We start from the raw sequence: 26,846 nt of genomic DNA on the forward strand, positions 1-26,846 counted from the left end.
TTTTTTTCAGCCATTAGAAAACTTTAAAAAAAGAGGTTGGGAAATCTTACCAAAGTCTCCATTAAAAAGCTGCAAGCTCAAGCTTCAGAAATTAGGCAAGGCTAGTTTTATGGTAGTCGGTTTGACCTTCATTCTGCCCCCATTTACATTACGATGCAGTGTTTAGTTAAATGATCTCTTACTCCTTTCTCCTGGGGCCTTTCTCTCATTCCAGTGCACATGGAGTAAAATTAAAGTTGCACAGGAACCACAAATCTGGCCTTTCTCAACATTTGAGTACTTAACTTGCCACCTGAGCAATGTTTTTTTAACAGAGCTTTTTGTCCATAGTATCTTAAATAATTTGATATCTGTTCCATTCCCATGGAATTCATCGGATAATTAGCTCTTGGTTATAAGTGAGCAGCATATAGCATCGTTACCTTGCCTTCCTTAATGCGAGGCTTTGCGTGTCACCGTGGTATAGGTTTTCTATTAAAGCAGACTGTTGGTAAATGCCCCAAGAGGCTCTCTTGATTCACATGCTGCCGACCAGGCTTCTATATTAAAAACCCATTTAAAGTTCCCCAGCAAAATGTGTGAATTAGAAAACTTAAATTGTATTAATTTTTTCTTGAATGTCCCAAGGATAAGCAAGGCCAGGATGCTGCTCTCTGTTCCCATACACTGCTCTGTGCTAACGCACACTAATTTTCCTGGGGAGCTGGAGATATCGCTGTCGAGTGGTGCTCTTACAAATAGGTTACTGGAGCTTTGTACAGGGAAAATGGGTATATCTTCTGCAGAGGGGATGGTGAATTTGTATCTCAATGAATACTTTTTCCTTGAAGGAATATTCCATTGTAGGAGTAATAAATTCTTCTCATGGGTAAACTGCTCCAACCACCTCACCTGTGGGATATGTGTCCCCAACCTTTACAGCCTCATCATGAAGGTGCTGGCAGGGAAACCCTGGCCTGGACAAAGGTTGCTATTAAAAGGCAAGGAGTGAAGACAAGCCATCCATGCTCTTGGGCTGGGTTCATTGAACGAGTAGATGGGCTGGAGACGACTGGTACAATGGGCAAAGCTACCTGACATCTACCTAAGGCTGAAAATGCCACAGCAGCTGGAGCTAAGGGGGAGGGTCGTGAATTGTAGCTGCATGGGAAGACATGGCTCTGGAAAAGAGCAGATAATCACGGTGGTGATGAACTGCGTGAATCATTTAGAGGGATGTAATCTTGCACCATATGTTATGTGTCAGTATGTGGAGAACGTGTCACATCCATTAGGATAATAATTGCACAGTTCATCTTCTTTTTTGGCAAAAAAAACCCCCAAACTGTTCTCTAGACTAAGCAGCACTTGCAGGGCAGAGATAGGCTGTGTGCCTGGGGCAGAGAGACTGGGTACCAAGAGCAGGCACTCAGGGAGGGGTCACGCTGTGTTGAAGGAGCAGAGAGGGAAACGGCTGGGTGGGAAGGGAGCTGAGGGTAGGAAATACTGCTTCAGTAGGCCAGGAGGGCTAAATAAAACATGAGCTTTTGTGTGGGCATCTGCAAGGAGGTCAGGATGGATGCCAGGCCCTGGGTGTAGGAAAGCCAAAGGCTTTTGCACGCTCACATCTTCCTCATTTCCAGCCAGAAATACTCCAGCCTCTGAATGTTGTTAAGCCTTTCCTGTGAGATTGAAAGCTCTCCTGCTGCTAGAGATGCCCTCCTTGCTAGGGCTCTGCAGCTGCCATCAGTGCCCCTGCCCTTCTGCAGCTCCCTGCAGGGTTGTGCCAGAGAGCCTTGTGGAGCAGGACGGGTGGCAGGACACGGGGTGAGCAGCTGCCATCCCCGAAGGACCCCACAGGCTGCAGGGTGGTGGGGGGCTGGCGGCCGCGCAGGCAGCAGCAACCCCCACGGGCAGCATGTGCAGGAGGGGCGGACGCGCCTGCAGCCAAACGTCCCTTCCAAGGTGCGCTGGGTGCTGCTTCTCCGGCCAGGAATTAGTTTTCATTAGCAGTTTTCCAGGCTTTTAGGCAGCCAAGCAGCCATGCCTGAAAGACTCTGGGGTGAGCTGTCATTATTGCACAAAGGTAGCTAAGCTCCCAAATCCTATTACTGGAGAAGGAAGACATGCTGTGAATGGCCTGAGGCAAAACAGCATCCAGCTCTGACAGCCAGAGAAGGGCAGCATCACCTTCCCACACACCTCACCTTACCCCACACCCTGTCTTTTACCCCGCACCAGCAAGGCTGATGGTTTTTTTCTCCCCCAGGCCAGCTGACCCGGTGCAGTTTGCATCCTTCCAAAACTACCTGACCTCTGTGGTACCCATCATCCCCACCGGGCACTGCCCATACCACCCACCTCCTGCCACCATAACCCCCAGGCTCCTCTGCCTGCTCCTCCCTCTCTGAGTGCCTTTATACACAGAGGAGCTAAAATCCAGCCCCCCAGCTTCCCCGTCAAGCAAAGCTGTGGTTCTCCTGCCAACTTACATTGGCTTGGCAGGTAAAGGTTACTGTGCAAATTAACTATATTTAGCCTTCCAGCTTTTTATAAGACACTTGATTCAAGCATTACATGACATTTCGATTTTAAAAAATAGTGCTGCCTAACATCAATAAAGCGTAAGTCAAGAGGCAGAAAAATTGGCCAAGCTGGAAATTGCCATCAGCAGGGAGTCATCATCCATAGCTGCCACTGCCAACCCGAGGAGGCCCCTGGACCATCCCACACTACGGGCAGGGAGCGATGCCAAGGAGATGTCCTGTGGGCATGCACAGGCCCTTGCACACATACACATGGATGCTCGAGGGGACAGGGCCATATTTTCACTCCAGGGGACTGAAGGAGAGCTCTTGTGCACAGCCTCTCCTGTCTTGTGCTGCCCGTGTTGTGCTGCCTGTCCTGCCACAGGAGCCTCCTGCTCGTCTTTGTGTCCTGCTACCAGTGCTTGCTGAGGTACTTCCAATTTCATGATTTTAATTTATCTTCCCTGCTCCTCCTCCTCTTCTCCAGTGGCGTAAGTCCATAAGGCTTTTAAAAGCACAGAGGCACTGAGAGACCTTCAAAGAGACACATCCCCTGAGCAAGTGGGCACCGGCGCCTCTTCTTTCCAAAAATCATGGCAGTGAGAGATGCTCAATCCCTTCTGAAATCAGAAGCCCCATGGGGCAGAGCTGTGCATGGATGATGCCAGCCAGCCCTGGGTAGCAGGATGGGTTTCAATGGGGTGCTTGCAGCCCCAAAGGTGGTCTGCTGTCCTCAAAGCCAGGAGCACCTGGGGGGAGACAGCATCGCCCCGAGCCAGGGGTGCCTCTGCTCAGCTCACACGCCATCATCCTTCACACTCCAGCACTGATTTTTCGGTCCAAAGGGCTGAAAATAATCACACCAGGGAATGGTGGGCTGACTTTTCTTTCCAAGCAATTTTTATCTTTCTCTGATTGCCTAGAGTGTCCCTTGGACATTCCAGTGATAAACTGACAAAAAAAAAAAAACTAGTGGTGTTTTTCATTTCTGTATCCTTCTTAATGGCAGAGAATTGAAAGGGACTTAACAAGCCACCCCCATGTGACACGGGGGAGCAGTCGCTGTCATGTATCTCCAGCTCCCAAACTTGGGGGACTGGGAAATTTTTCATTCACCAGAAATTCCAGCAGGAATTTTAAGAAGAAAATGCTGTTACCTAGAAGGGAACGTGGCGGTGGCTGGAGCTGTAGAGCGAAGACCAGATGGGTGTTGCCAAGGAAATATACACTTGCCAGAGATATGTGGGTCTCCCTTTCAGGTCCAGGTCCCAGATCAGAATTTTGGGGAGTGCACACCAACCTCACACCACCCAGAGCCCTTTTAATTTGCATTTCCCACCCTGATGGTGCAGTCAGGGCAGAGACCAGCCAGCTCCAGTAAGCTTTCTGAGGTTTTCCATGTGTTACACCCTCCAGCAAGTGATTTTCACCTCCCAGCAAGTTCGAGGAAACGTGGAGCGTAGCGAAAAATTACAATAAAATTGAATTATTCTGGCCTGAGAAATTTTTCTCCCCGCCATTTGTCAAGCTTTCTGCATCTCATTCCAAAGCAAAGAAAAATCACCTAGCGATCCATCAAAAAGGGGAATAACTATAAAACCTCCTCAGCAGGTGTGTTGAATGGCATAGCATCTAAGCAGCCCCCCCAGTGTGCTCAGGCTGTCTGCTGGGCTGCTGAACCCTCCCAGCCCATCCCCTTGGTGTCGTGCCCTGCCGACCCCAGGGCCAAGTGATTTCCAACAAAATAATCTGCAGCAAAATAGCTGATGGTGATCAGGCAGAACAGTCCCAGGTGAGGCTGTTTCCAGGGGCAGTTTTCCTTTGCCCCCATGGGGACTGGAAGTGGGGTGGTATTGCAGAGGTTGAGCTCTCCTGAGCCCCCCACCTCATACAGCATGTTGGGGAAGGCTCACCTGCAAAGATTAATTTCATATTGATTTCTATAGCTAGATGCCCAGTCTAATGCAATTCTTTATTAGGGAGCTGACCAGCACATGGTGACAGGAAACTGCAAGGAGGGCTTGAAGTGCAGAAGGGTTTTCTGAAAATCCAGGAAAAACTCATTTTGGCAGAGATCTGATAGAAAAAACTTGGATTTTTTAGCAATATAGAGAAATAAAGAAAAAATGGCTGCCCTCCCTTCCTCTGCTCCCCCCCAAATTTTGAATCAGTCAAGCTTTGTGGAATGAAATGAAATTTAGCTTGCATTTTTTACTTTTTTTCCCTCAGAAAAGTCTTGAGAAAAAAAATGAGTTGAAGTTTTGCTAAAGTACACTGAGATTCATTTCATTTAGAAAGCAGAAATCTAAATTTTGACTCTAGATGTTTGACTGCCTGATGCTATCCCCAGACCTGCTCCATCAAACCGAAGTGGACAGCATTCAAGTGAAAGACAGTTCCGAATGCCATCCCTCTCTCCTGCCTTTGCCACCTGTGCTGCTGGGCTGTGTCCTACCTACACTCAGGCCCTGAAAAAAACAATTTTAGCCTTACAGAAGTCCAGATCCCACTGTGCATCCTCCCTCTGTGCCATCACATCCAAAAATGAAGGAGACAAGAAACTGGGGTGTGCCCAGTGCCTCCCTCCTGCTCAGGAAATTTGGGGACTGAGGAGAGCCTGTGGGTGCTCTGGGTATGGCGGGGGGATGCTCTGGACCCCAGACCTTGGTCTGTGCCTGAGCCCTCTCTGGAGTCTCCTGCCCTGTTTTGTCCTGCTGCTTCGCAGGTCCTCATCAGGGCAGCGCCCTGTGAACGCTCCAGGCAGCGGGTTCCCCCACTCCTCCTGCAGCACCCACCAGTTTGCACACTGCATAAGGGGTTTTTTGTTTACTTGTACTGGGATTTGTTAAAGTATAAAGGAAAACTCACCAAGAAGGAGGAAAATACTCTGTCATAAAAGGGACAAATGGGGAAATGGGGGGCTTTGTAGGGTACATGTTTCTTCTTTCTTCTGAAGTGAGATTATACCCAAATTCGCATCTTTCTCCTGAAGATTTTGATGAAATTGCATTATTTTTAATGAAATTACTGTGTCAAAAGGTGTCCAGCCAACTCTATTCGGCTTTACCACATCTGTTTTATCTGTGAATACTACTTCTCTCAGCAGACCCAGGACTTTCTTTCTATTCTCTTTTTTTTTTTTTTTGGCCTAGAAAAGGTCAAACTCATAGAGCTTGTTTGAACTTTGTAGAAGAAGCTGTATTGAACTTGGCATATGTCATCGGGGTGGAGGAAGCAGCGAGATGTGGCTCAGTGGCCAGATGGCTGGAAGAGCTGGGCAACGGGATGATTCAGTCCATGAGGCAGCTCAGAGCAGAGCACTGAGTGGGGACTGAGGTGACTGAAGCAGCGCTGGGTCCCCTCACCGTCCCCTCCTGCCATGCAGCTCAGACAGGATCTTTGCTCTGCCCCCACTCATCAGACACCCTCACTAGTGTTGCTGATTATGGCTGCTGGCCCCAGCAGGACGTTTGTAGGGGCAGATAAGAGCCACACACTCGCTCAATCCCATCAGTCACAGTTCTCAAAGGCTTCTGCAAATGCTGGGGAGCAGCCACAAGCGCTGGGTTTGCCCCGGGTCTGTGGCGGGTGAGGTGCTGCTCCCCGGCCAAGGAGAGACCGAGCCCCACAGACCTCCCACCCGCCAGCCCCCCAGTGGCCCCAGCCCGGTGGCCTCATGGTGGCTCATGGCACATGGCAGGGACTCCTGTTGCAGACATAGCACCCCACCAGTTAGCTAAAGGCAGTCCCCTGAAACACAGGCAGAAGGAGCAGAATGTCAGCAATGCCAGAAATCTCAATCCTTGCCTTGCAAAGGATTGACTTTGAGTCTTAAGGGTTTCTTCCCTGTCCTTCGAGCTCCCAGTGCAGCCGCAGTACTGTTCATCTCTCTGATGCTGAGGCTGCCTGCATGATGCCAGCTGGCAGGACTTCCCTCTGACAGCCTGAATCTATCAGCAGCCAAATACATTGAACTCCAGAAGGTATCACTGTAGATATTAAAGAAAAAAAAAAAGGGGGGGGTGGGGGGGGGCTGTCCTGTTAAAAAAAAAGTTTAAAAGTCAGTGCTTTTTGCTTTGTTGTGTATAATGTTGTTCTTAAAAACTGCTTTTCAGAGAGGTGCTTTGCCCCTGCCCAGAGATGGTATGCAGGGCCAGGATCTGCCTCAGCACCACCCTGGTTTTCCAGGTGCAGAGCTGGACAAGTCAACAAATCTCTGGTCTTTTGCTCCTCTGACAATTTTGCAGAGTAGGAATGACTTGTCATGGTTATTCTGTGACAGTGTCAACACAAGGTAGTACTTGAGATTTTTTGGTGGATTGGAAATACCAAATAAATTAATAAAGTAATTTACCATTATGCAAGAAACCATTTCCTTGAATCACAAATGGGAGAGGCTTTCGGATGTGACTGGCTTGTCACTATACTTTACATTTTCCTTTGAACAGAACCAATAATTCCGTTGCTTCAAATTAAAAAAAAAAAAAAAAAAAAAGAAGTATTACATATGGGGGTTTCTTTACAACTGAACACTTCATAATTTTTTCTCTTTTTTGGGGTGGGAAGAGGCAAACCCAACTTTCCAAATTCTCCTCCAAGACATTTGGCAGAAGGTTTCCCTCGGCCCTGGGCAGCGATGCAGGGGAACCCCTGGCTGGAACCATGATGTCGGGAGCTTCACTACTTCCTTCCCTGACAGACAGTGCCACCTCTCCATCCTCTCCATCCCCTCCATGGCCTCTCCCAGCCAGCCCTGTGGAAACGCTGTTGTTTCTTGGAAGTCGCAGGCACACACACCATAGGAACCTCTGTTCCTACCAAACCTGCTCTCAAATAAGCAAGAAATACACATTAATCTAATTACCAGTGTCTTGTAAGAGCAAATATTTAGCTAATGAAATCAAGGTAAGGAAAATAGGGCTTGTTTAAGATAGAGCCAAACAGGCTTCATACAAATGACATCCTTCCCAAAGGCAATGTTGTCCTCTGAGCTCATGGAGATGTCGTGTCCCCAGCACAGCACCTCTGCCTGGCCATGTACCTCAGCCAGCTGGAGACCAAGCACAAGGGACCTCAATGCAACTTGAGCACCAAACCTGTCGATCACAGCAGAAAAGCAGTTTGCATCTCCCCCGCTCTGCAGACACCGCTGCCTGGGCAGAGCCAGCCCTGGGGAGTGCGCTGACCCCCACCCTGCCACAGGGCAGCATGGGTCCGGCTTGCATGGATGCTCGGCTCCCAGCAGTGCTGAGAGCTCTTGCTCTGGTCCCCCCAGCTGTGGTTCAGATGGCTCCTTGCCAGCACTCTCCTTGCATTGGCTCCTGCCCATGTTCCTTCTTGCCCTTCATCCCCCAGGGCTCATTTCTCCCTCTCCATGGATACATGCAGCTCCAGCATAGGACCCTCACGGGTGTTACTGGTGAGAACTGGCTGGGACACGTTTATTGGGAAGTGTACGTGCTCACAGAGCAGGACCAAGCAGACCCACATGCCAGAGGGGATGCTTGGGAGGCATGAGTCTTCCCAAGGCTGCCAGAGCCACAGTGTACCAGTTCCAAGCAGCCACAGGCAGGGACAGAACAGGGTCTGTCCTGGTGTTCAATCCCCATGCATCACCCAGAGGTGCCAGCATCTCCCCTGGGGTTATTGCTGTTGGGCTGTGCTGGCTCGACTCATTAAGCTTGATGCTTTCTCTGTGCATTTCAGGTCTCCCTGGAGCCCCAAATCACAACTCTCTGAGGGTTAAAAGAGCCGTTGCTCTGCTGCAGGACCAGCTCCCCACATCCCTGACGGACCCTAGGCAATGAATGTGAGGGACTGTCCATAGGGAAAGCAAGAGCAGAGCCTTTCCTACAGAACTGGTCTTAACTACACACTAAATTTGGGTTAATTATGAACACATGCTCCAAGATAAAACTTGAAGGAAGAGCTGAGCATCAAATACACAATGAATCTAATTAACGTGAACACAGCTAATTAGATTTGAATCTGCTCACAATATTGCATGTGTGCTTGAAACTGCTGGCTTTATGGGAGTAATTAAAAAAAGTTAAGTAGGGTTGGATTCACAAATTAAGCAGCCCCAATGATTTCCTTTTAAGCATGTGGTCTTTCCATATTTTGTTGGTTTATTTGGTTTCCTGAAGAAACTGTTAGTTGTAGACCATTTATTCCTCCAGAAGCTGACAGATTTCAGTTCCCAGAGCTGCCACTGCTCTTGCACAGGGACATGGGGATTTGCAGGAGGAGCCATTTGGCACAACCCTTAATGGGGAAAAATGTCTCCTTCCTGGAAAATCGCCCACAGAGCAGCAACGGCAGGAGCCCAGCAGCCACTTGGCCAGTCAGGTTGGGGTGGTCAGATCAAACTTCTCCCAGACCTACCCAGGGACTTCTCATGGTTGGGAACAACGAAGCTCAAGGCAGGTCCTGCCCATGCAAGCTGTCCTTCTGTAGTGATCCTGCCCCCCACACCTCCTGAGGCTGCACCACAGCTGCTGAGCACACCTAGGTGGCACCAGGAGGCTTCCCAGGGCCAGCCCAGGTGATGAGAATTGGCCTAGGGCAGAGGTGCTGGGGGATAAAAGGCAGATCCAGGCTCATGGAAAGGTTTTGGGGGTGGAAGCAGGGCTGGAGATGGGACACAGACACTCAAGAGTAAGTGGAAGATGATGTGAGGTCCTTACACCAGCTATGGGATGCTGTAGGGAGAGAACATGATGAATTTATGGCTGAGAAAAGTGGCTTGTTTCTTCCTATGACATCTAGAAATGGTGAGTACCTGTGGGTTAAGCAGCCTGCTGGGGCAGCCTCCTCCCTGGAGGGACTAACCAAAGGATGAAGCCTCTTGGAGGTCTGTTGGGGTGAGGCTGGAAGTGAGGATGGTGGTGAAGGGCTGTGTGGGACAGCCAGCAAATTCTGCTGGTCCCCCCAAAACACAGTGCAGTCTGCTGTCTAGTGATGGAGGGGGCCTCTATACAGTGTAAGTACATACACTAAATAAGATGTATCACACATGTTAGAAAGGCGTAGCTGCTAATGAAATTGGACTACCTTGAGTCCTCTAAAGCTGTTGCTTTGGCAATTTATTTTTCTTCAGTTGTAAAGGAGGAGGGATTTGTGTTCTTGGTCTGTGTTTCATGCTTCTAACTCCTACTGTTTCTCACTGTCACACAAAGATGTGGGCTCCCGACAGCCTCTTTGTAGCTGGAAATCCACCGTGGCTGAAGCTGTTTGTTAATGATTGCCCTTGTGTTCCCATCCTCTGGTCAGTGGGATGGGGGGGTCCAGCCTGGACCAAAGCCCTGCATGTACTCTGCAGTGTGCACAGCCCCTGATGTGCATTTCATACCAAATTCCTGCTGCCTTGGGAGCCTTCTGCATGTTTTTAAGGCCTGGTTTTGTTGTGTTGTACCTGGGAAAAAAAATGGCTTTTTGTTCAAACTAACTGTTTACAAAGCAGAGGAAATGAACTGCAGGGTGGGGGAGATGCAATGGAAACTTGCCTGGGAATTTTGGATACTAGCACATCCAGCAGAGGCAGTTGGCTTTACTTAATTAAAATGATCATCGTGCTGAAATACCTAATTAGATTCAGGCACCTGTAGCCAGACAACCACAGTATTATGCATTAGCTATCGTGGCAGAGATGCTGCTGCTGCACTCATCAGCTCTCGCCTGGCGCTGTGTCAGATGGCTGCCCTTGTTCGTCAGGCTGCCTCGTGCTGTGTCCCCTTCTCAGAGACAGCCTCTTGTCCCTGTGGGTCCATCCTGGAGAGACAGGAGAAAGTGTTGCACTCCTTGGTCATGGTGCAGGGGGCTGCTATGTGCTTCCACAGCTGAGATGTGTCACCTCTGCCTGCTCCATGTGCTGTGCTCTGCTCTGCTCTTCGTGCTCCCCCTGCCCCAGCAGTTTCTGCCCTTCAAACAAACTACTTCTCAGGCTGAAACTTGTCACCCAGGTGGCATGTTGCATCACTTCCCAGGGCATGTGCCTGCCTTGGTGCACCAGGTCCAGGTGACATGCCCTGTAGAGCAATTTTCCAGCATGAAAAAAGAATGAACTTGACCTTTTGCATGCACCTTTCTCCCAGCCAAAGTGCCTGAAGGTTTAGCTGATCGGGAAACCTCTTCTGTCACCATCCTGGTAGCAAACACTCAGTGGGCACTGAGACAGGCCATAGCAGCAGCCATAAGGAAAGTTGGGCTTTTAAAACTCCCAGCCCCAAAATCAGAGGCTGGAAAAGTTGGATCCATGGGATACATGCCTCATTGGAAATGTTCAGCTCATACAAACATCTCCAGGGCTGTAAGGAGCTGGAGCAGGCAGTGGTGTACATGCTGGGCCACAGTCATGCATGCTGCATGCATGGTCCTGGGGATGGAGGGTGGTCTTTGTGCTGAAGTGGCCATGGCATGTGGCTACATGCAGACCTGTGGGTTTGTGTCACGGTCTGCTGCTATGGTGCAGGGTTTCCTTCCAGCGGTGGCAGCAGATCCCAGGACCTGCCACTTGCAAGCTGCAGTGGTGGCTGCCTGTGTAATGCTGGCACAGCACACAGACCATCGCAGCACCCTGTGTTAGGCCCTGCAGAGTCTCCAGACCTCCCACAAGCTGGGAGAGGGTCTCCAGGACATGGCTTGAGTGGCTGAGCTCAGCCAGGTCTGTCAGGCCATCTGCGTGGGAGCTTGCTGGGGTCAGGACCAGGAGAGTACTGAGTGCTGACGTGCAGCTTTATTGTACGATCGATCCAGTGATGGAGGGAGCTGGGAGTTAATGAAGCCAGCCATGGAGTTAGAGAAGTGAGGATTGCTTGTGTTCCTTAATGGGGATGAATCACCAGCGATACCTTCCCATTCCTTACTGTCGGGGTGAGATGGATGGGCTCCCCCGCAGTCCCCAGCTCTGCTCAGGAGGTGTCGTAGGGGCATGATGCAGCAGGGTGCCTGGCCCAGAAGCTGCAAGAGGGACAGCCACGTTTCCTGGGGAGATGGGACACTGCACAGGGAGCAGCAGCCAGGCCACAATTTTGGGTGCTGGGAGGGAGAGTTAAACCCCTGAGCTGCCGGAGCAATTTAATGAGTCACCAAGTCCCGAATTTCACTCCAACCCACCCATCTGTCATGACTTGGCTGCAAGACAGAGCCATGAATGAGTGATCTTCCCACACAGAGCAGAAACAGACGGGAATACGCCCTGTATTTTCAAAGTGGAGGTTTTGATTACCACAGAGCACAATAACTGACAAGTGCCTTGTGGAGTAATTATTGTTGTGAAAGTAAAACCACCACTGCTTGCCATTGAATGTGCTGCGAAGCACTGCTTTGGCGGCACATGATGCAGCACCAAAAAGGGATGCCTACTTGCAGCATGGCAATGAATGTGCCTGGAGAGGAAGAAAATGGGGTCTAATGGGGAGATAGTGAAATGCAGTGACAGAGTGTTGAAGCCTTTGCCTCTGTCAGGCATGTAAGCTCCTCCGGGATCCCAGCCAGGGTGTGGCAAGGCTCCAGCAAAAGATCCTGTAGATCATTGTAATGTGACTGTGTCTTACAACTGCACAGTGTGTGCAAGAAAGGGATGTTGAGATCAGCTGAGCTTTGTCCTTTTAGAAATAGTGAGCTGATCTATTTCCTTGTTTGAAGACCTCTGACAGCTCAGTGATGCTCACAAGCCTCTGTGCCAGCAGCGGTGGATGGGGAGGCTGGAGGAGATGGGTGTGTGGTCTGCTCCTCGTGCTGAGCCCTCACCCTCACATCAGCTGCACAAATTGGAGTTATTGCCACAGCATTTCCCAGTCTTCTTGGATCCAAAAGCACATCAGTACTTATTTTGTTTAATTTACACTCAGTATCCTGCAAGGAGCTTCTTACAGTTCTATCCCTGAAAATATGTGCTGAGGAAAAGGTCAGCTCTTCAGGGCCCAGCACTTTATAAAGCCGGTAGTGAGGGGATATAATATTGCAACTAGAGAAGGATAGGTTTCTCTGTTACTGAAACCCCCTCGGGTTGCTGGTGTGTTTGCCAGGCTCTGAGTAATTCATTTCTCTCCATTTCAGCCGTTTCCCAGAGCACTTCCCACAGGGTACTCGGTACCCCCACCACCCAGCTCGGAGCTGTGGGGTGCAGAAAGCTTTGCTGTCAGGAGGATTCCCAAGCCTGATGGTAGGATATAACTGGGTTTGGAAATGACATTTGGCCCTCCTTGTTCACAAAGCCTTTGCTAGTAGCTAAGTGATACTTCGGGGGGGGGGGGGGGGGGGAATGCCTCTTCATTGCTGGGTGAACAGCTCACTCATTCAGCTTTTACTGCTTGGGTAGCACCAGACAATTTTGGAGTCAGTCCCTGTTCAAAGTCCATTTCATTTTGGAGCAAATCAAACTCTGGTTGTTTTCTTCCAATTGTGTTTCTGGCTTGTGAGGAGCTGAGGCAGTTCCAAACAATGCTCTTTCTCTTGAATGCTAATGAATACCGGGTTTTACGGCGCCATCAGAGATCTTCCCAGCAGACTCGTGTGTTGGGCTTTCTTAAAGGCTTGGGGGCGCGGAGGGGTTTCCTCTCCTAGCTTTGGTATCCTTTTTCAAACCAGTGGTGGTTCGGATGGCTCCCACCTCCCTGCACATAGTACTGAGACACCCAAGGACATCTTCCCCTTCCCAGAGGAAAAGCCAGTCCATCCTTCAGTGGGCTGTGTGACTTCCAAACTGGGGAGAGATGTACAGAGAAGCTGACATGAACCTGGGAGGTTGAGGGAAAAACTGGGTGTCAGGCTGGGTCCTGTCTTCTGAGAGGCTGCATAAAGCCTTGAACTCCTATTCAGGGAAGCATCCAAACATGCATGTGTTGTCAGCCAAGTTACCTCCCTAAACTCATTTGCAGAGATGAATTTCGAGAAACGCTCTGCAAAAAAATTGATTTCTCTTACTGGTTCAGTGGTCAGAGTTTTTTATTTTTAAAAAATCCTTATTTCATGTTGAATGAAGCACTCAATTCAACTCAAAAGAAAATACTTTGGTTTTGTTCTGCAGTACTTACCATTCTCATTTAAATTTAACTTGATTTCTAAATGAAACATTTCTAATGGATCACTGGAGCCTTTCAGGATTGTTTCTATTTAACATTATGACTTAGAAACCATAATATTTTGGGGAAGGAAAAACACTTTGCCAAATGTACAACCATTTAGGTGAGTCTGAAACTCTGAACAGCCTCTAAACAAATGATCATATTTCCTGAGCCTTGTTTGGGGTCCACTGACACTGAGGTGGCCAGGCTGAGCTGGTGTCTTGGATGTTCCTTCCAGGCATGGAGAAGCCCCCGGTCTTTCACTTCATCCTTGTAAGGCTGGATGCTGTTCTGGTATGATGTGCAGGCAGGGGACCAGTGACGATAGGTTTCCTGCTGGGAGGAGGTGGCTGGTTTGGGTTGGGGGCACCCCCAGCCCCATCCTGACTCTTTGGGGGCCAGGCTCCCTGCCCCAATCCATGGCTGGGTGGGGGGCTTTAAAGCCTCTTCCCCATTCTCCCCCTGCCTCCCACACCTCTAAATTATTCACTTCATTGCAGAGATCTCATGAATTATTGATCCCAAGTTTGGTGTCTCCTAGCAACCTGTTTACTTATTCCATCGCCATCCTTGTCCGGTCTCTTGGACGCATGGACTGTCTCCGGCCCAGAGCCGGGTGTCACGGTGTGGCTGAGCCCTTACCTCTAGCTCTGCTGGGGGAGACAGCAAGGGTTTGCCTGAAGCTCTGAAATGGAACTCTCCTCTAAGAGCAAAGCCTGTGGGCTTGATGCTGTCTCAGGAAGAGTCAGTGCTACCTGTGGATGCTCCTGTCTACCCGGAGCTGGATCAGCTTCTCCAAAGCTGCTTGATGCTTCCAGAGAGCAGATCACTGTGTGAATCTGGGAGTCACCTCTTGGAAACCTCTGGGATGTTTCCTGCCTCTGCAAAAACAGGGAAAGGAGGATGAAGGAAAATGAGCCAGCAGGGATTAACTTTTCCAAATAGTGTAGCTGGGAGAGGAAAAAACATCCCAAAGTTACCTCTGTCTTGTAGCAAACTCATTTGTTTGGCTATTTCCCTGGAAGGGCAGATGAGAGCTTTGCAGCACCTCCCAGCTGCGATCTTCCCCTGTATCTCCACCTCTGCCCGATCCCTGCAGCCTGCATGGCGGTTACTGGAGACCACCCTGCAGCTGGATGGGTGTGCAGATGGGCAGCAGCTGGATCCATCTCCGAGCTGACCTCTCCATCCAGCTGTGCAGGCACCATAGTGAGTGGGGTCCCAGAGGAGGCAGGGTGAGCAGTGATGGATGGAAGTGAGCTAGTACTGCTTCAAGCGATGCTTCCTTAGGCTGCTCCTTGGCATAGTTTGCTGCCTGGAGGCACCATGCTCATCTGAGTGGGATTCAAGTGCCATGCTTCTCAGGACTACCCCTGCCCTGCATGGGGCCAGTGACCACTGGGCAAGGGGAAACTTGAGTACGTGGGTCCCAATCCAGTGATCCTTTATAAACCCCCTCTAAGCTGAGCTTTGGGGCTGGGCTGGCATGGGTTCAGAGGGTGGACCTGCAGCAAACCTTTCCCTCCAACTCCTGCTGGAGTGGTCTCGTGCTCAGTGCAGGTGCCTGATTGAATCCCCAGTGCCCGTGTTACGAAGGGGCTGATGCAGCCCTGTGCTACAATTTCCTATAAAATGCCACCTTCTCTCCCTATGTTTCATGCATAATTCAGAAGATTCTCTAAAAATAAAGTTCCCCAGGCAGCCTCTGAAGCCTGAGTAATTTGCCTCCAGGATCATGGGAGAGGTGAAGAGCTCCGTTCTCTCTCGGGGCTGCTCGTTAGCAGAGAGGCTGAGGTCTGGCCCCGGTCCCAGCGGGACACTTGCTGCTGGTACAGCTCAAGGAGCGGAAACCTGTCTGGCACAGTGCAATATCACGGTCTCTGTCGTGCGAGGGAGCGCAGCCTGGGCTCTGCCTTTCTCTTGCTGCAGGGCTGGCCCATGAAAAATCACTGATTTTTTTGTTTGGGTTTTTTTCCCCCTTGTGTTGTCTTACCAGTGACTTGCAGTGACAGTGTAATGCCGTGGGGCTTTTGGAGAACCATGTCATACAGAGCAAGAATAGCATAAGTTGTTTGTTAACAAGACAATAGCAAGCAGATGACTATATTTAGCTGTTACATGTTGACTTACATGAGTATACACAAATGTCTGCTATCAAATTGACAGCTGCGTAACGTAAAATACAGTACATCTGTCCATGGGAATGTGTTTTGAGTATGCTACATCAGCCCCAACCCAAGGTTTAATACCCCTAGGTCACTTTTTTAAAAAACCAAAACCTCAGCCTTCCCTCCAATGTCCCCCACTCTTCTGAGATACCTTGATGTTGTTCTGCTTTACTGATCCAGGTTTTATGCACCTCGGTCCTACTAGCCAGCTAATGCTCATCTTTATCCATATTTAGTGACAGTCAGTATAACATTTGAAAGAATAAAAAGGACAAAGATGGAAAAGTCTGTTCCCTCCTGTTTTTATCATGCTGGCAACCCACAGATTATCTGCTATAAATTCTTTTCTGATCAATGAACTGATAAACCAGAGACCTTCCTTATGCTATTAACTATAACAATTAATTGTTTGCCTCTGCCTAGAGGAAGATCCCTGCCAGTTTGCCTGCAAATCTGCAACGACGGCAGGCATTTCCACAGGTGGGAGTGACAGGGGGGCAGCAGAGTGGATCCCAGTTCTTCCTTTGGTTAATGGCCTTGGTAGAAAATCCCAGGAAAAGCAGAGTGTGATCAAAGCAGCCCAACAACTCTACATTTGCTGTTCAGCCTTGGGTGTTTCCAGGGCTCACTAAGGCTCACCCATGCCTGAAGACACCCTGAGCAGCCAGGATTGGATAGTTTGGTCAGGAATAAGAATATGATGGGCAGTAGACAAGAGTCTCTTTGCATTTTCTTCCAGTCCATTAGTCCTGTTTTGTTTTCCCAGAACAGCAACCAAATAAATAGTTCTTTTGTACTGGTATGACAATAATAAATGTTTCGGGAGCAGCTCTGTGCCTTGCTTGGTCAGGGATGTAATTCTGAGCTCCTCTGTATAAAGCATCCTACTGCATGTGCCAGTGTGACTCCAAGTGCCAGTCCAGGGGTCTGTGCTGGTGAGGTCTGGAAGACCAGGATAAATCCCTGTATACTGGACCTTCTTACTCCTTTCCACATAGCAGGTACTTAAACGGTGGCACTCAGCATCAAAGGGTACGGTGGGTAATAAGCATCTGCATGGCTTTGGAAAGTTCCTAGGCAATTAATGGAAAATAAACCCATCATGGACAGTTATATGGCTGGTCTTGCTCTTGGATGGCCATGCTCTGTCATGCCCCATGCTTTGCTCATGACTCTGCTATGCAGCTGATTGTATTCACCAGCTGCACAAGCATCTCTGTGCAAGTTCGGCTGCTGCCCTACAGCAAGCTGCCTGCATATAGGCCTGAGGTTTGCATAGGTATGCATTTAGAGGAGATTTCTCCAAAGGAATGATATTTGCAGCGTTTCCAGTACTCTGTCAGGCAGGTGTGTGGTGATGCTTGTTACAGACTGAGAGATAAGGGGACTGTAGATGAGAAAGCAGCTGGGGACTGTGCTAGACAATGACTCTTAATTGAAAATAATGTTTCCAGGCTGTTGTTGTTGGTATGGGACTTCTGCTTCTTCTTTGAAACAGACTTCATCTCATTTTTTTCTGTTTTACGCCTATCTAAGCTCTCTGGAAGGTGATGGGGTGACTCCAGGTCTTGCTGATGGACAAGGCTCTCCTTGCCCCTGCCAGTCTGAGAGCAGGGCTCCAGCCCCACAGCTGTGACTTCAGCGAGGCTGGGAAATGGCTGAGATATATCTTATTGGACAAGAAATCAATATCTAGTTTGAAGATACTTTTCTATTGCTGTTGATTGCTTTATATTATATTAAGAGGCAGTATATTCACTTGGCTCGCTACAGCATTATTTTAGAGCTTTGGAGTTCATGGCAATGTTGGATATATATTTTTTGCTCTTCCATCAAAGATGGGAATGCTTCCCCATCGCCTGACCTTCTGTGTTGGCAAAAATAATGCTTCTTTCTTTGCAACTAATGGTTTCAGAATGGAAAATGTGTAATTGAATTGGAGACAGCTGCTAGGATTTGCAGAGAGCCTGAAATAGTTACTGCAAGATACAAACTGCTGTGTGCATTTCACTGTGCTCCTACTCATAGCGCAGGAGGCATTTTCATTATGTGCTTATCAGCGTGTCCTAGGAAGAAAAGATCAGATAGTAGCTCTAATACAGGAAAAATGAAGGAGGGAGAAGATGGAGATGTGCAAATTCAGCTGTGCCATCTGGTAGCAGCTCTTGAAGGAATATCACCAGGTCCCTTGATGTTGCAGGAACATCCAGCACTCAAAGTTTCTCCCTCCCTGAGGTCAGAAAGCACTAACGTTGTTGAGGTCCAGCGTGGACTGAAGTGGCTGGAAATCAGAGTTTTCCAGTCATTCCTGGGGCAGTTAGCTAGGCAAACCCCTTGGCTGCAGAGGAAGACACTGCTTCTTCTGCACCCAAAAGCTGCTGTCCCTGGAGTGGCTGGGACATGAGGCAGCTGTGTTTTTCTTTTTAACCTAAACAAGTCAGGCGCCTGGAGGGGATGGTGTAGCACAAGTGCCTTGCTCAGATGCTGGGGGGTTGTGCAAGCAGGAAGACTGAGGGACCCTTGAGGAATCCTTCATCTCATTACCCATCCATGGGAATGGCAGGATTCACCTTTTGTCATACTACCAAGCACTGCTGTCTGAAGCTCCGGTCACAGCGCTGGCAGAACTGCTCTCAGAGGCAGCGTGGGGGTCAACAGCTCTGTTTGCTCTTTTGAACGGATGGGCAGCAAGGGCTAAATGTGAGAGCACAGCTGAGCTGACATATAAGGCATGACACAGCCCATGTGGGCTCAGATGTCTGCATGCCATGGGATCCCCGCAGCCAGGAGGAGAGGGCAAGCCATGGCTCACACAAGCTCCGGGCTGGGTCTGCCCTCCTCCTGGTGAGATGTACCATGGGCCAGGCCAGCGCTAATGTCTGACACTGTTTCAAATGTTTTATTTCCCATGGAAGTTGCCAGCTGAGACTAACACTGTGGAATAGTTCAGAGAGAAAAGAAAATTTTGGGAACACTGACAGCCCCTCCCCACCGTCTGTGTTTCATGAAAACAAGGTCATTTCTGCAAGCCCAGTTCCGTGCAAATCGTTTCCAGCAGAGTTGATAAGTCCTCCCTTTTGCCAGGAGACTCCTTTAGGCCTTTTTCGAGATGCAGACAAAGACATCTCCTGTCTTACAGAGCATCTCTCAGCTACAGCAGAAACGTGCAGAGCATCGAAACAACCTGCCCCCTGCTGCCACATACCTCCACTGCGGTGTCCTTGCAAAACGAGCACCAAACCCATGATGTCCTTCCTGCCCCCATGCCCCTTCAGCCCTGACCATGCCTCTCAACCCAGTGTTGGGTAGGTGGCACCTGCATTCCTGGAGGTTCCATGCCAGACCCCAGCTGACTGGCAACTAAACAGGCTCATTTGGCCTCCACTGAGGACCTCTGGGGAACACCACCTTCTCATCCTGAGCAGTGATTCCCTGCTTGGGGCATCTCTGAGGACAGGCTCTGGCTCTTCCTCTCCTGTTTCAGCTGCTTTCCTGGCAGAGGGGCCCACAGTCCCTCCAAGCCTACTGGCTGGTGCCATCTTGGCACACCCTCTCCGTCTCTGGCTTAGCCCCAAAGTGTGATGGGAACCTGCCCCCATCACTACAAGGGTCACAGATTAAGTGTCTAGAAACAAAGTCTGGGGCAGTTGATGGTGCATCAGCAGTAAACCTGCCCTGCAACCAAGCTGTCCTCTGTCCATTGGGCAGCTGCCTGAGAAAATCAGATGCTTGCTCCTCTGCACCTAGCAGGGTAACATGTGCTCTGAGGGCTAAGTACAGCTTTCTGCTCCCTAATCCTAAAGTGTTGAGGACAGGTGCTTTGTGTATGTTACAATCATGCATTTCCAGTCCTGGGGGAAGGCTCTGCAGCACTGCTCTGTCCTGCCCGCAGGCAGCTCAGCCCACTCCTGCTTCTGCCATTTGTTGCTGTCAGACCCCTTCAACCTGCCCCTTGGGTTGCTGTAAGCAGCTGTGACCACCCTGTCCCTTGCTGGTGCACTTGTGTCTCATGGGAATCTCTGTTTGTACAAAAGGAGCCTCAGCCATGCACCAATACCTGAGCGATGCCATGACTGTCGCCTAGAGAGAGGCTCTGGATGCTGCAGCACTCGGATACCTGTCCCTTTACAGTACTTTATAAATTTAGGTTTGGAATATTTGTTTTAATGGCACGACCCATTTAGCACATTCAAATGTCTCCTGCCAAAGTGACAGTTTTAACATTTCCCTTTACAGATTGTGCCACCCCTGGGTAATGTGTTAACAAATCACATTGTTAGTGCTGTGCAATAAACCACTTTTATCTCGTGCTGGGAGAAGTGCAGAGGTCTCACCAAGATCGCCCTTGCTCCGTGAGCTGGGGGCCGCGTTTGGAGCTGGCTGATAGTGGCTGGCCGACACTACGCACAAAGGCTGAGCCTCCAGGAGGGAGGGGATGCTCTGCCTGAAATGGGGGGGGTCATGACTCCCAGGGGTGCTGTACACTGCTACAGGAATGATCTCAGCATCACCTGAGGGTAGAACAAGTAACAGAGGCTAAACTCTCCTCTTGCCTCCTATTGTTTTTCAGAAGGAGCACCCTGGGACAAGAGGAAGGCAGCAACAGTGAACACCAAATTCTTTGGCAGTGGCAGCCCTACCAGTCCCTTGCTGCATCCCTGAGTGCTGAAGACATCTTAATTTGCAGTTCTCAAGCAGAATAAAAGTTGTTGTCATTTGACGTTCCTTTCAAATCCTGGAGGTGGGAAAATGGGATGAGGTGCTTCAATATCTCAGCATCTCACCAGAGAGCCTATCACAGGTCCCTGTGACAGATGACACCAAAGAAAGCTTGGAGTTATTATTACCATAAAAGCGAATTCTTCAATTTTTTTGTCAGATGGCTCCCTTGATACAGACTCATTTATTTACTGAGGTGGCCAGATCTAAGTAACTTTAAACATTTGGAAAAAGATCAAGCGTTGAAAAGCATCAAGTTATTCAGGACTTCAGAGGGACCTCTACATAAAGACCTGGTGCCTTCTCCCTCCATGCCCTCACACCCTGTGCTACACCAAGAATAAAGCTGCAAGATGTGGTGGGACTAACTTGGCTGATGGAGGTGGGATTTCACTTGGTGCCTCTGCTCAGCTGGGCACTAATTCAAAACCCAAAGGTAGCCCTTCAGGTTCTTCAAAGACGGCAATCTGCTTTCTCCAGAAGACCTCACGGACCCAATGGTAACTGCCATCTCAAGCCCAGTGAAGTAGCAGCAATATCTCAGGAGAAGGCAAATGGCTTTGTTCAGAAGAAACACCACCAAATACAGTTGGAGAGATGTGCAGCCTGTGCACTACCCCCAAACTGTAGCCCTCCAGAAAACTTCTTGCTCCCTGCTGGGCTCCAGTACAATCCTGGAACTTCCCAGGGAATGTGGGCATCTACAGCCACCCCTGACCCATGCCTGCTCTGCGTGGTGCTCCTCACACCATGGGCATCCTAGCCTCTGCCCTGAGCCCCTGCACCCACCACCTGTCCTCGGAGGACCAGAAACAACCCCCAGCAGCATGGTGCTCGCTGGGCATGTGTCCGGGGCAGGTGTGCAGGCTCTGTGACCCTCAGCATGCCTTCAGCTGGATCCGTGCTGCAGGTGATGCTTCTTGCATTTCCGTGTGCTGGCCTGGCACCATAAATTATGTCTAACTGTCGTCACCTACAGAAAGGAAAAAATAAATTTCTTTGGCCAGGCACGCCTTGTAGGGCAGATTGCTGTAGAAGTTCAGAGCAATTTTGGCAGCTTTGTAGGTCAGACATTCCTGTGTCTTGCTATGGGGAGGAGAGGGCAGCACTGGCCAGCGCTCTGCAAGAGCTCTTAAATCCTGCAGCAGCACTAGTGCCATGCATATCAATTTGCAGTGACCCTAAAAGACACAAGATGAATTTGCTGCTTAAGAAGAGGTTTTTAATGTACTTTGCATGCTTTGGCATCGTTAATGCTTAATGAATTAGGCTAATGATTACTTTTGAGTTGCTTATAGGCCTACATACAAATGCTTAGCCTGCTCCATGGGACTGAAAAGATAAATTCCCTTTCCTTTCAGGCCATTAGGAAGGTTGGGAAGACGAGGAGATGCACAGAGCTGAAAGGATTTGGAGATGAGCTGCTGTGTCAGGCAGCACTGGTGAGTATCTGACTGCCTGACCAGGAGAACTCTGAAGGTGATGGACCCCAGGAAGGCGGCTGAGGCCAAGCAAAGAAACCAGGGAAACTCAAAGGGAGGGTGTTACCTGCCCTTTGGGAGACAGAGGGAGAAAAAAAATGGGTGTGGGGGACCAGCAAGAGAATAAATGAAGGAAACAGAGCCTGTGACAGGGTGGCTGGGGAGAGAGAGGAGCCACCGTGGCTTCAGTTCCTGCTGAAAGACCACTTGTGCTAGAGCTACATGTTCTGCACCAAGGACATTTCTGGAGCATTTAGCCCAGGTTGCTCACTGGCATCCTTGTGCAGCTGGCCACAGCGGCTGGGTGACAGGCCAGGGCACCTGGTCCGGCCAGGTTAGTGACTGAGCAGCCTGTGTTTCTGTACTGCTGCTGTCCTGTCCCTAACACAGTCCTACCAAGTGAACTGTGCAAACCCTGTCCCTGCAGACCCTGGAGGTCCTCGGTTTGGCCGTCTGCCCTGGGATGCTCAGGGCTGTTCTCATCCCAGGAAGGACTGCTGATGTCTCTGCCTAAACGTACATGATACACTGCTTCCAGATCTGCTGCCAGCATGAGATTTTCTTCACTAAGTAAAAGAGATGAGGAACTGGTGCACTGTAATGATTTTCCTCTCCTTAGGCTTGGCTGAATATTGATATTGGCTCAAACACAAGGAGGCACAACAATATCTAAGGAGCAGCAGTCACAGGCAGGCTCTCAGGAAAGCCTTTCATCTCTAAACCAGGCCTGGCCGCACGGCTGCAAGGCTCAGAGAGAAGCAAAACAACCATTTCTGCCCTGGGAACACAAGAAAAACCAGCAGTACTAAAAGGCTGTGAGTCCATTGTAGGCCATGAAGACATTGAGGTGGACAGAGCACAGGACAGACAAGGAGAGGCCAAGAGTACTAGGTCTGCTCAGAAAAGAAGGCTTGGGGGATGATATTGCTGTCTGCAACTACCAAAGAGTTACTGAATTATTGAGAGGACAGATGAATGCAACACAAGGAAATTCAGAATAAAGCTTCCCAAGGAACAGTCCCAAAGGAAATGCAGTGCTTCCCACCATCTCCACAACTCTGTGCTCCCTTTGACCTGCCCCTCCCTGAACTGGCAGAGTGCCTCACATGGGTTTTTGCTTGTACACCTCCATTTGTTTTCTCCTTGTGCAATCTCTTCTTCTTTAAACAGCGCTCCCAGCAGTCACAAGATGGAAAGCTGAGTTATGTCTGGCTTATGAAGTTGCCAGCTGGAGTTACAATGAACTGTACTTATATCATAAATCATGTGCCTGACCCCTCTTCCAACCGTGGCTCAGCTACAACTTCTCTAATGCAAAAAACACTCAAAGGGTAGAAGCAGAACTTTGTCCGGGTCGGGAATAAGAAGCTCACAGCTTCCAGCTGGTACTTAGGTGAGGTTAGCCCCAAAACCTCTCTTAAAGGATTATCCCTCTAAAAATATCACACTCATGATTCAATGGGGCATTGATCATGCAGGCATTAATGATGGAGGACTGTGATGATCAGCCAGGTAGCAAATACAGTATAATTCTTCCAAAGTACTGTGCAGTTGTGGATGAAGACACTGTCAGGATACAGAGGAATTATGAGTGCTCATGAGGAGTTTAATGCTGTGCACAAATGGACTGATGAGATCCTTGGATGAATAAAAAGGAAAAAGCTAAGCAGAGATATGGGCTGGTATTGGCACTTACTGACTTGCCTACACATCTAAAAGCACACGTAGGAAAACAGGGAGAGCTCAGAGAAGGGTCATCTCTAAAAGCCACTTTACAGGGAGAAACCTAATGGTCTTGATCCATTTAGTTTGTCTGAAGATTGAGATGGTTTGAACACAATTTTGTAAGAATCTATGTGAGATTATACTTCCAGGTCTATTTATTTAAGGGCTTGTTTATATACAGGGCTTTTAAATCTAGCAGGCAAAGTCATAAAAAAGATTAAGGACAGGATGCCCTAATGTTTTTATGCAGGGAGCATAACCGACCCTCAGACGCTCTGCCACAATTCCAGGCAAGCTGTTCCATCATGCGGCATTTCAAAGCCAGATTTCGATGACTCTTTAAAGAGCCAGGGTGTAGCTAGATGTAAAACCTCTTGCTAAGCCAGCTGGAACAAGCGAACAGTGCTCTGGGGGGTCTGAGTAATGTCCAGTGCTGGGTCTCTCAGAGCAGGTGCCCTTCCATGGAACAAAGAGCATCCATGGATGGCCGGGGACTGTCCCCACGCCTTGCCAAGGAGCACACCAGCCTCCAGTCGAAGTGCTGGGGAGGAGGACAGTGGCCAGCCAGGCAGCAGCTGGTGGCCCAGGAGATGCAGCAGTTCAGGCCACCCATTCTTGCATCTGCACACAGAGCCAGCCAAGGACATCAGGGAGAAAACAGTCTCTGCTCCTCTTCCCTTTCTCCTCCCATTCACTTTATTTTTCCCTGCCTTGTTGCTGGGTAGTTCTGTTTGCCCAGGATGGAAGGACTGTTTTCAGAACTCAAAACCAAAGCATTCCTTCAAACATAAGAAATGATTAATCAGAAACTTCACTTGTTTTTTTGGTTTAGATTGTCTATATAACTACAGCTGGTAGGGAAAAAAAAAAAAAAAATAGCCTTAAAAACCTTTGACTACAAACAGATCTTTTTGCTGCTCTTGGCTAACCTCACCTTAAAACTAAATCTGACTTTGAGGTTTCAAGGCTGTCATAGGTGTGGAAGTACTTAAGACAAGCAGAGAGTGAACTATTGATGGGGGGGGGGGATGGGGAGAGTCCTTTCCCCGCCCGACCAGGCAGGAGTCCTTGTCCTGTTTTGATGCACAGTCTTCCAGACCATGGGCTGATTTTCCTGCTGAGGATAACCCACTTCTGCTGCTCCTTCTGCAGCATTTGCAAATGTCCAGAGGTTTCTCTGTGTCAAGAATCAAGCCCTCCACAAAGCCAGGGAAAGCTTCAATTTCTCTCTTCTTTCATGGCACAGAATCTGCTCATGGGACTTATTGCAGGCTTAAAGGTAGCTTGAAAAATGGCCATCAAGTAAAACCTCCCAGTGCTTTCTTTTGAGAACAGGTCACCTCTCTGCAGGGATGGTTGTGGGAGCCAGAAGCGCCTCTGCCTTGTACACTGCCTTTGAGGATCTGGACTTCCTCTGGCACATTTTTCTTTCCTAAGTGCAGATCAGATTAAACTGTTATCTCAATCTAAAATGCAATGGATTTCTCTTCTGGCTGCCGCAGCCCACGTCAGAAGCAGATATTATAGCACAACACAGCCTGTGAAACGCTAATCAGACACCTAACGGGAAATGCTTAGAATAATGAGCTGAAAAAAAGCTCTGAAATTCATTCCCCATGCCAAAGGGGAAGCTGGAGAGAAGACAGTTTGCTGTGGTCCAGGAAAGTGCTGTATTTCTCAAAAAGAGAGATGGGAAGCAGTCCTAAGCCTATCTTCTGAAAATTATTTAGCACACACTAAATCAGTTAAAATGGGCATGATAGGATTTTTCATAAAGCAGTGGGTCACTGCCTAGCTTTTATTTGTGTGTATAAATAACAGTGTGTAGGGAGAAGTGTATAAGGAAGAGCGAAGAATTCAGAAAGTCACAGCTCTGCGCCTTAACCCAGGGAAGCATCACCACGTCCAGGATGGGATGAATTCGCAGAAGCGCCCACCCAGAGCTTTGGGGTAGTTCCTCCTCCTCTCCCCCTGCTCATTCTGCCCTTAAGCTGTGCCCTGCCCCGACCCGCACTCCCGCCACCAGCCACAGCCACAGCGCTCAGGCTTCACTGCTGTGTTCATCACAGAGCAGGCTGTCGATGGATGCAATCTCATTGATCTCATGCAAACTCTGGTGAGAAATACATAATACATGATCCCGGATTTAGACATAGCAAGCTGAATCACTGCTTCTTCCCCAGGACATTTTAAAGCCTCTTTTTGGCTGTGCAGGACCTTGGGTCGGATCAGGCACGGCTGGATTTGCTGGCTTACACCAGCTGCAGATGAATGTTTTCCTTAATGTTCGTAGGATTACCTGCGTTTTCCCACCCACGTGATGCTCGGGCTTCGTCTTCTGCCACCAAGGCCGGGCAGCACAGGATTGCACTCAGAAAACGCACATGATTTATTGCACCTCTCTGCAGGGAGAGAAGCACCAAAGGGAAACATGATTGACAGCAATGTACATAACTCACCAAACCGTTTCATCTTGTTACTGATATTAGCAGCTCCCTGGTTGCAAACTTTGCTCAGAGACTTTTCATGGGACAACTTCTACGTATGCTAAGCCTGGACTGCAACCAGCTCCAACAAATAAATGTCTAAAATCTGGGTAAAATGAGAGGCAGCCTTTTTCTCAATACCTAATGCTTAAAAGTGCTGGTTTTAGACAGTCCCCGACAGTGAGGGAAGGCTGGAGGCCAGGCGAGCCAGCATTGCCCCTCCATCTGCCCCACTCTCCTGGCCGGGCAGGACAGGCATGGGCACTGGCCAGCTCTGGGCAGCACGTCTCTGTCCTCCCTCGGGATTTACTCCTCTGAGCAGCTGCCCTGGCTTTTTGCTGCCACACAATCACGCTTGATTAGTTCCTGGAAATACGGAGCAATATTTCCATTGCAATTTATTACAGTCACTGAGACGTAAATTCAGGAGGAATGGCACAACAGGATGCTGCAAGAAAAGGCTTTCATAAGGCAGGGGGAAAAAGAAAAGAAAAGAAAAGAAAACCCTTTCCTTGTAGTAGCTTAGAAAAGCTTATTGTAATGTAACGCTATTGAGGAGCCACACCTGCCTGGAGAGTCATTTGCAAAGATGCTGCTGGGAGGCAGTCCTGAAGAAAAGAAATTGGATGGCAGATCAGAAAACAGGGCGGCAGGACAGGCACAGCACAGCAGTGAGTGCTGAGAAAGGGCTACC

The sequence above is a fragment of the Strix aluco genome, chromosome 8 (genome assembly GCF_031877795.1).
Source record: "Strix aluco isolate bStrAlu1 chromosome 8, bStrAlu1.hap1, whole genome shotgun sequence".
NCBI lineage: Eukaryota > Metazoa > Chordata > Aves > Strigiformes > Strigidae > Strix > Strix aluco.